Genomic DNA, 10,271 nt, shown 5'->3' on the forward strand with positions numbered 1-10,271 from the left:
TTGGTGTGGTGTTTGTCAGTGTAGTTCTTACATAGTATAGACCTCAGTTTTGTGCCTGGTTTTTGAATAAATTTGGTATTAACTGGAATGTCATATTTTGTTACTAATTTTTGCCAAATGTTGGTTTTGTTTGCTGATGTCAGGAATATATGGTATACAGCAGTATATGGTTTTGTGATTTTTTTATTCGTGAGATATATTTACTTTAGTTGGTTGATTTTGCTTTCTGTCTAGGTGTGTGCGTATAATGTTTTCTACGGTTTGTGGAGGAAACTTATTGATGTTGATGAAGTATTGTTTTATTTTGTCTAATTCATCGTTAATTTTATCTGGTGAGCATAGTTTTATGGCTGTGTTTATTTGGTTTTTTAGTATGTTGAGTTTTTGTTTTGTTTCATGTGCTGAGTCCCAAGGAATGTACAGTCCAGTATGGGTGATTTTTCGGTGGATTTCTGTTTTGAATTGTGTGTCAGTTCTTGTAATTTTGAGGTTAAGAAATGATATTTGATTGCTTTCTTCCTGTTCACATGTGAAGTTAATGTTGGGATGTATAGAGTTAATGTGATTGAAAAAATTAAGTATGTGTTCTGTAGATTTGAATCTCGCAACCGTGTCATCTAACCCAACCATAGAAATTCCCAGTAACCAGTTAGCAACCCCAATAGGATTCACCACGATAAAGACAAACTTCATGTTCAACAACCAAAACTATATACAACCAAATGGCCTAAGCATGGGCAACCCAGTATCACCAGTTCTAGCCAATATTTTTATGACACAAGTTGAAACACAAGCAATTAACACAGCATTACATCCACCACTATACTGGTACAGATATGTAGATGACACGGTTATGGGATTCAGATCTACAGAACACACACTTAATTTTTCAATCACATTAACTCTATACATCCCAACATTAACTTCACATGTGAACAGGAAGAAAGCAATCAAATATCATTTCTTAACCTCAAAATTACAAGAACCGACACACAATTCAAAACAGAAATCCACCGAAAAATCACCAATACTGGACTGTACATTCCTTGGGACTCAGCACATGAAACAAAAAAAAACTCAACATGCTAAGAAACCAAATAAACACAGCCATAAACCTATGCTCACCAGATAAAATTAACGATGAATTAGACAAAATAAAACAATACTTCATCAACATCAATAAGTTTCCTCCACAAACCGTAGAAAACATTATATGCACACACCTAGACAGAAAGCAAAATCAACCAACTAAAGTAAATACAGCTCACGAATAAAAAAAACCACGAAACCATATACTGCTGTATACCATATATTCCTGACATCAGCAAACAAATAACCAACATTTGGCAAAAATTAGTAACAAAATATGACATTCCAGTTAATACCAAATTTATTCAAAAACCAGGCACAAAACTGAGGTCTATACTATGTAGAAACTACACTGACAAACACCACACCAACATTATTTACAAAATACAATGTGATAACTGCCACGACTTCTATATTGGAGAAACAAGTAGAAAAATGGAAACCAGATTCAAAGAACATAAAAAGTCACCTTCACACGTTTTTGAACACTGCAAGTCAAATAAACACAACATAACCATAGAAAACACTCGAATACTAAATAAAGAAACAAACATAAACAAACGCAAAATTAAAGAAGCCTTACTTATACAACAACTTAAACCCAAAATAAACCAATATAAAGGAACACCTTTATACCTATATTAATAAAATAAATAAAATTATATATTCAAACATCTAACATCGCCCTCTACATTCTGACACTGTTACACAACCCCTTTCAAACATGTGGTCAGCTTCCGGTCAGTTACCTTTTTCTTTGTGAACCTGACGATGACCGAAGAAGGTCGAACATTGTTCGCTCTTCTATGTAAAATATTTTCTCAACCCAAACGAGCAGTTTTTACATATAAATTTTCATGCATCAGAAAATGTTCAGATGAAAAATGTTTCTAACCTCATAATAATATCCAGTTGATTATTAAACTTATTTTTATAACGTAAATGTTATCTGTTATTTCACTATTGTATCTTTGTTAGTCGATTTGACTGATGTTATTTCACTATTGTATCTTTGTTGGTCAATTTGACTAATGTCATAACCAACACAGAAAATTAGGAAATATACATAAGTTATGCTTGCTTTTTTCATTCTAGAGTGACAATAAATCATAACAAGAAACTACAAATGTGTAGTCTAAATAGTTTACATTTGGTAATATTGTAAATCTATATTTTTATTACATTGACCTTACAGCTGTGTATGGCTAACACTACAGTGGCACATATTAATGTTACAGTATCCAATAATATAAAACATACTTTTTAAAAAGTGACCTACCTATATTATTATTACTCTTTATGAATAAGCTTTCAAATTTCAGTTATTTGTTTCTTTACACATAGAACAGTAAATAAATAAATGGACTTTGAAATAACTATGTATTGTAATTGAATTGTATTTGGGTAAAAAAACAAAAATAATTTTGGACAACATTTACCCTATTCTTCTGACAAAGAAATAGTTGTGGGAACTCCCTACTTTCTTGAGGCTGGGAAAACTACATTGTGAGCTTTCAGTTGGTTATTCATGCATCATAGATAGAAGTAGGTGTACATACTTTCTAATAAATGAAAGAGGTGAGTGTGTGTATGTTCATGTAATCATATCTCAGAACAGATGTTTGTATTTTTTATTCTAGTTTATCTTATTGGTAATGTGAGTTCCCAATTTGTATTTAGACATCAGAAACACATAATTTCAACCAAAGCTGCACACAACAAACCATGTAATCAAACAAAATTTGATATTTAGGTGTTTTTTACAATATTTACTTTGAAATTAAGTGATTTATAATAATGTTATTTAGATTATAATTTACAGATTAATATCAAACCTATTGATATACATTTTGAATGTAAGTTTACAAATGTGATGACATACCCTGTGACCCCTAATCATGGGAACACCTGCAGTAAGATGGTTAAACAGGTGTGTCTGGTACTAGAATTTCCTTCTGCTCCTAGATACTACTATACAGGTACATTTCACAAACAAACTACATAGGTTAAACTGGTAATGTATAGGATTTGATTTAATAAAAAAAGGTTTTGAAAGTGTACTAAAATATGAAACAAAAATGTGGCTAACCATAATCCAGTTTCTGCTAGTATGGAATGTCCCAGAGTTGAATTTCCTTTTGTTATGTTTAAATGAAACTGATTTTCCTAAACTTCTCTGTTGATTTTTTTCACAGAAAGATAGAATCAACTAGATAAATATCAGTTTCATTTTTTATTGTAGAGCTGCACCCTGTCCACTATTCAGATTTTTATTGTTATATGTCTGTAATCTTATCTCTGACTCACTGTGGACCAAAGTGTAAATTAAAGATTGTAAGAGGTTAGGTTGTATACTTCAAACATTATTAGTACAGTAACACCCTGTTCAGTGATCATGAAGGATTCCTAATAGAGCTCTTAAACAAATATTCACCATACGTGGCCATTTTAACATTACATTTATGGAGATGTAACTGAAGGCATTGTTTCTTACCTGTGAATAAATTAATCACTATAATAAAGTCGTCACTGGAAAAATATACATTTTTACTGTCCTCTAGAGCTGTCGAATACAAACTCAAACCTTCATGTGATGCACACTCTTCATGAATTACTAATACGTGTAGTTTTCTCTTTTGTTGATGGCTATAGTAGTTGCAACCAATAGATGGGGAAGGTTTTCATCTATCAAATTAGTTTTATTGTTTTCTGTACAGATTTATAGATTGCTTCCTAAGAAAATGTTTTTTTTCCCATAAAAACAATGTTGCACAGATGGATAACATTTTAATGGTTCACATTGCATTGCTAGAAACATTTGAATAGTGACAGGATATTGGCTGCTTATTATTTGTTATTATTCTGTATTCGTTCTTGCATTATTTTTATTAAATAAAAATCTAGTTTATCACTACCATAAGTGTGAAAAAGTAGTCTTCAATATCTTGTGGATTTTCATCATTGTGTTTTCTCTGACATGAAAAGTAGAACAGCTCTATTATAACAGATCAGTTTAAAGATGGATGGTTTTAAATGGTGTCTTGCTGATTGAACCAGTTAGAGGAACTAAAATAATAAATAGATGTACAGTGTTTTAATTCAATGAAACTTTCTAATATGTACTTTATTTTTTACAAGACAGATGTAATGGAATATGAAATGATAGTAATAAATATGAGTATTTGATAGAGTTGTATAATTTGGTTCGGTGGTGGTAAAGCTAGTTTCCTGAATACTTATAATAAAAGATGCTTAGGAATGAAACATCAATACCTTTATTTACAGTTACTTCAACCAACAGGATATTTACCAGTCCTTGTAAAAAAGTTTATATTTGATGTTGCTACAGTATTATTCAACTGTGTTACTGGAAACCAGCACAACAACCATTGTGTTTTTTAATAATCTAAGTAAAGCATTTGTTACGTTTCATCACTTGGATTTCATCATTAACACCTGAATTCATTTCACTTCAAAATTCATCAAATGCTAAGCATCACAAAATTGTTGGGGGGATTTCACCAAAATGGTAGAACTACAGTATATTTTGAAATTTTCACAACGATATATATATATCATGTAGTAAGCTTCTCTAAGCATGTGTTTCACTTTTTTGATTACTAAATTTTAATGTCTGACAATTTATTCCTCCATTTTTAAATAAAGGCTCAGAAGACAGGTGTGAGCGATGCTGGAGTTTAGATTGTGTTCTTTTTCATGAATAATTAGAGGCTTTGTTTTCACTATATCATAAGCAGGTTAAATTAAACTTAACACTGTTTCTACTTTGTTAAGCCTGTTGGTTAATTAGTCCAGCCTATTGGGTCAATCTCAAACAGTCTTGGAAGGTTTCAGACGGTATTGAATTTTCTAAAGGACCTAAGGTCAAAGTATGAAAGTTGCTGGTTTGTTTCTCAAAAAACCATTATTTTCTCATAGTCAGTGAAATTTAGGGTCTTTAGGAGGGTTCACCTCAAAATCTTTATTTGTTGGTAGATGGAAAGGAAACTGCAAATATTGTTTATGAAGCTTTGTTATAATTTTAAAATTGAGACAAGGCCCATGTTCAACATGTTACTTTGAAACACATAATTGGTGTTACACTTTTAACATTCCTCATCACAAAGTTAGGACCAAGAGAAGGGTAGTTAAAAGTGTTGGGCCTTTACCATCAGCTGATTACTTTCATCTTATTGTCTAACATGAGACTTCTGGATAGTTGAAGTAATAATACTTAGGAACCGTAATATCAATTAGATGATTAATTCATTAAGTTGAGCAACTTTACAATTTTTTCTGTTATTTTCAATCAATTTAATGACAATATTCCAATTACTTGGATAATAGAAAATAGAAATTTCATTCAATCTGCTACGTATGTGGAATGAGTCAACATCATCGTTGGTCATATGTTCCACATAACAGATATATTATTAAACCGTTTATCTTCGTATAACAATCTGGTTAAGTTAATGACTTTCAATGTCAAATATAATCTTATCAGTGATTAATAAAATGAACTAGAATTTTGATGATATTTTGTGTTTTCATCAACTTGTAAACAGTTTGGTGCATGAATAGCCCAGACAAGTCTGCTTGAAAGTTATTTGGAATGTCCCTTGGTAGTTACAGGGTTAAAAGACTTATGAAAAATGTTATTAAACTATGTCTGGAGAAAGTCCTGTAATAATGTTAACTGTGCTTTGTCATTTCTATACTAAAATTTTCAAACGTTATTAGGGAGAAAAGTTATATCAGAGTAACTGTGTGGATATTGTACCATGAATACTGTAGCTTGTTACAGAAATATTTTGTCTCCTGTTCAAGGTGTGTAATGAATTGTTTCTTAATCTGTACATTAAAGTTGTATGTGTTGTTCTAAAATTAGTTTTTGTAAGCTTCATCTGGATCAGTGATTATAGTAGCTAAAAGTTACTCTTACAGTATCATATTTTTGGTTATGCTACAGATTTGACCATTTTAATACAATATCACACACAATATGGAGTGAAAGCAGTTTCATTTTCTTGGATATCTGCTTTTAATGATTTGGTATTATTGGACCAAGGATGTTTGAGATTTTGTTTACAAACAAATTATCAACTGTTTAGAACATTTGATTGATTTGATGTAAAACTATCTACTGCTTGCTTATGTTGAAATTCAGATTTTAGACTTGAAACACCCCCGGACACCTGGTGGTGTTAAACACATGCTGCCCAGGGATATCTCTACTGTTGTGAATCAGTGTTAATCAAACACACTCATCCAATTATTTCATTACGACTTTTCTACACATCTCATTCATAGGTTTATCCTTGAGAAAATTTGTTACCCTTCAATTTTCTTTTTACATGTTTCCCTGATTACAAGTTACATGAATTTTAACATTGACTGAAACCAACATGTCACCTACACCATGTTGCCATGATGAGGGCAGTTTCAGGCCTTTGCTTAATTCGAGGGCCTATCAGTCCAGTTGAGGTACAATTCTTGATGCCAAGAAACCCACTTGAAATAAAAATATATCTCAAAATGGCTGGTATGGGTATTAACACTTTTGCTGATAAGGAGCAAATAACCTGAAGATGACCTAGGAAGGTCAAAACATTGTTCTCTTCTTATCAGTAAAGGTGTTAATGTTCATACCAGTTGATCTGATAGATAGTTGATGTAGAAGTTAGACCTTATCTCCATGATCAACTGTACAAGTTTTTTGTCACTCCTGTTGCAAGATAAAATACATTCAATTGAAATTCATAGTACTATAGCATCGTAATGCTGGTAAGAGTAAGGGCTCTGGAAGCTTGCAATTTACACATGACCACTGGAATACATTATAGACTTTAGTTCCATACAGTAAATAGAAATCATATTGTGTAAACCTCCACAATAGTCATTCACTTTGTAACCTATGAATATGTAAATCTCAGTAATTTCCTTTGTTGTACATTTCATATCTAAATATGTATTGTTTTATGGACCTATAATATTTATACATGTATCTCAAAACCATACCTTATCATAGAGAGTTTCTGGTAATGTGTAGAATACTTGGTATATTTTAATAGTATAAGTTTTTTCATTTCTTCAATATACTGACTTTCATTCTTTAACTATTTAATGATGAAAAACAAAGTTAATTATAGATTAAAACTTATAAAGATAATATAACTTGCATACTAAACTACCCTTTTTCTTACAAAATATATTTTAGGATCTTGCTCTGTAAACCAGGTTCAGTATTCTCTTGTTTATACATATGCAAAACAGAATAACACACTCAAGTTTTTTAAATTCTGTTTAGAACACTTACACCAGTCTTGTGAAGTTTACGACATAATAGTCTAAATTGGTTTTGACAATGTTCAGACAAAGCCACATTTATAATTATGTCTTCAAGTTAACATTCAAAGTTAAAGAAAACTATAGTTCTGGATTTTTTGTGAGAGATTTATACTGACAAAGTAAGTGGTAGCTTATATTCAAACAAATGCACTTCTGAATATAGAAAAACTTCCTATTTAGAATAGCTGTATTAGTGTTGTTGTTAGTAAATAGTCGTTTATAGCAAAAACAATGTTAAAAGAGTTATATGACTATGTACATAAACTGAATTGTTTTTTTAAAGAAAACATTGTTACTACTATGAACCGTTCTTTGTGTGTAGCAACACCGTGATGTATTATATGTTTTTGGAAAAATAAAATGAACTATATTTCAGATATTTTGGAATGTTTGTCTTTGTTATAATGAAACGAACTAGTCCTGCCATGTTTGAAAGATGTCTACCTTCCTTTACGTTCCACTTTAACTGGAACTTACAGCTGTCCACAACAGAATGATGTTTATTAAGATACAAAGGTGGATAGAAAGAAGAAATCAAACAAGTCTGGACAGGGCTTGGCAAGTGGATTACTTTATTCCAACTGCTCGTGATAAAACGGGGTGTCTTACAATGGTTGTAATATTAAAAGACACTATGCACAGTGTATGTTTCCTTAAAAACATTTACAAAGTTAATCTATGGAAGTATTGGGACACTGACTGCTGATATGAAAATATTACATAACACTAAGTTTTGTCAGGGTAATTCTTAGATTCCATGTTCTATTAACATTGAAGTGTACAGTGAAGGTTCATGAATAATGTTTTCAGTGTCAACATACGGTGAATAGAACAAACAGAACACACATTAGAATCCTTTACTTCCAGTGAATATTTAAAAACAAAACTATAGCTCTATACACAACAGCAAAATACTGAACTAGGCCGTTAATGAAGCCCACTGCTCGTACAGCAGTATGTCTACAGATTTACAATCAGGGGTTCAATTCTTCTTGGTGGGCTCAGCAGACAGCCCGATGTCGATTTGCTATAAAAACAACACAACACTGAAATTTATTACTTAAAAATACCTTTTACCACTAAATGTTTTGGTGGAGGGGCAAAGCACATGTACCACTACCTTTATCAGTGCACCATTTACATGGTAACTTTGTAACACACTGTATTACAAGGGTAAGACCAGGTACATTAAACCTTTAGCTACAGGCTTAGTACAACATACACAAGTTTGTCTACACATATTAAGTATTTATAACTTTTGATACAGCCTGTGTATTTTCAATACCAGGTAGACTTTTAGTGAAGATTACAAGTATTTTCTTTACGTATTTTTTAATGAAATATTCATACCAAAGATTTATTTTGTGAAAATAGTTTTTTGGTTACTAGTCTGAGTGCAAAGTGTTTTCATGTTGTTAAAAAAAACTTTTGTAACTAAAATCACCTAAATACATTTCAAACGTTTGGTTTTAGTAACACTATTTTATTTTGTATACTAGTCATAGAAAAATTAGGAATATAAATTATGCTTTTCTTCATGCTAGAGTGATTCCACCATAACACACACACACCGTGTTTATTCTGAGTAGCTTAACTGTCATAACACTACATGTATATATTATTATACTGACCTTCGAGTCATACCAACTTAACATTACATAGCTTGTATTGATGCAAATATCCAAGATTTAGCTCCTTTATAAACACAGAAATATCTGGTCCAGTCTTATTATTTAAACTTCCCACCAATTCCAGTAACATTATTTATACTTCCCACCAATTCCAGTAACATTACTTATACTTCCCACCAATTCCAGTAACATTACTTATAATACTTCCCACCAATTCCAGTAACATTATTTATACTTCCCAATTGTTTCTTAACCAGCCAAGAATTTATATGATCATTTTGTTTCCATCTATCAAGTGTTCAGGATGAAGGGTATTGCCTACATCTTCATTAGTATAAAATAAAGAAAAATCAGACCTTAGAATTTAATAACACAATCATCTCCCAGTCATCAGATAGTAACTTATCTCTTAGCTTTTCCTAACCTTTTCATTATCCCTAAGGAATTTTCTTTTAATTTGTAAGCCAGCCATACACTTTATTTCCCATTTGGCCAACCTTCATCCTCTGTCACACCAAACATGGTCACCCTTTTAGCTGTGGGGGCATTATAATGTGACAGTCAATCCCACTATTCCTTGGTAAAAGAGTTGGCAGTGGGTGATGATGACTAGCTGTCTTCCTTCTAGTCTTACGCTGCTAAATTAGGGACAGCTAGCTCAGATAGCCCTCGAGTAGCTTTGTGGAAAATTCAAACCAACTTTCATTATTATGGTCAATTTCAACTTCTTATGAGTCAATTCACAGACATATCTTGAGTACAAACACTATTGTAACATATATGTTTTATGTGCAACACATGTGTTACATACAAATTACTTAGCTTTTTGTCAAACATACTTTACAAGAACTTTGGTTATGTATTTCTCTCACTTATTTCATTATAAATTGATTAATCTTTGAGTCATGCTAAGTACCTCTCAAATGAACATTCTTCAATTTCTGAGTGGGAAACTTTTACGTTCTTAAAAATTCATCTTTACTATATTAATTTTTAATTTAGCTAACAAAAAACTACAACTTAATGTAGTGCACAATGAACTGATTTATGAACATTTCATATTAATCACTAGATAGTTGTGAATTATATTTTACCTTAAGGGTTCACAACCAAAGTTTCTGAACCCACAAATAAAGTTACTAAATGTTTAATGTGACAAACTAAGCAACAATGAAAATGTGTGTAATGTATTACAATTCTGTG

This window comes from Tachypleus tridentatus, chromosome 2 (assembly GCF_004210375.1).
Source record: "Tachypleus tridentatus isolate NWPU-2018 chromosome 2, ASM421037v1, whole genome shotgun sequence".
NCBI classification, from domain to species: Eukaryota; Metazoa; Arthropoda; class Merostomata; order Xiphosura; family Limulidae; genus Tachypleus; species Tachypleus tridentatus.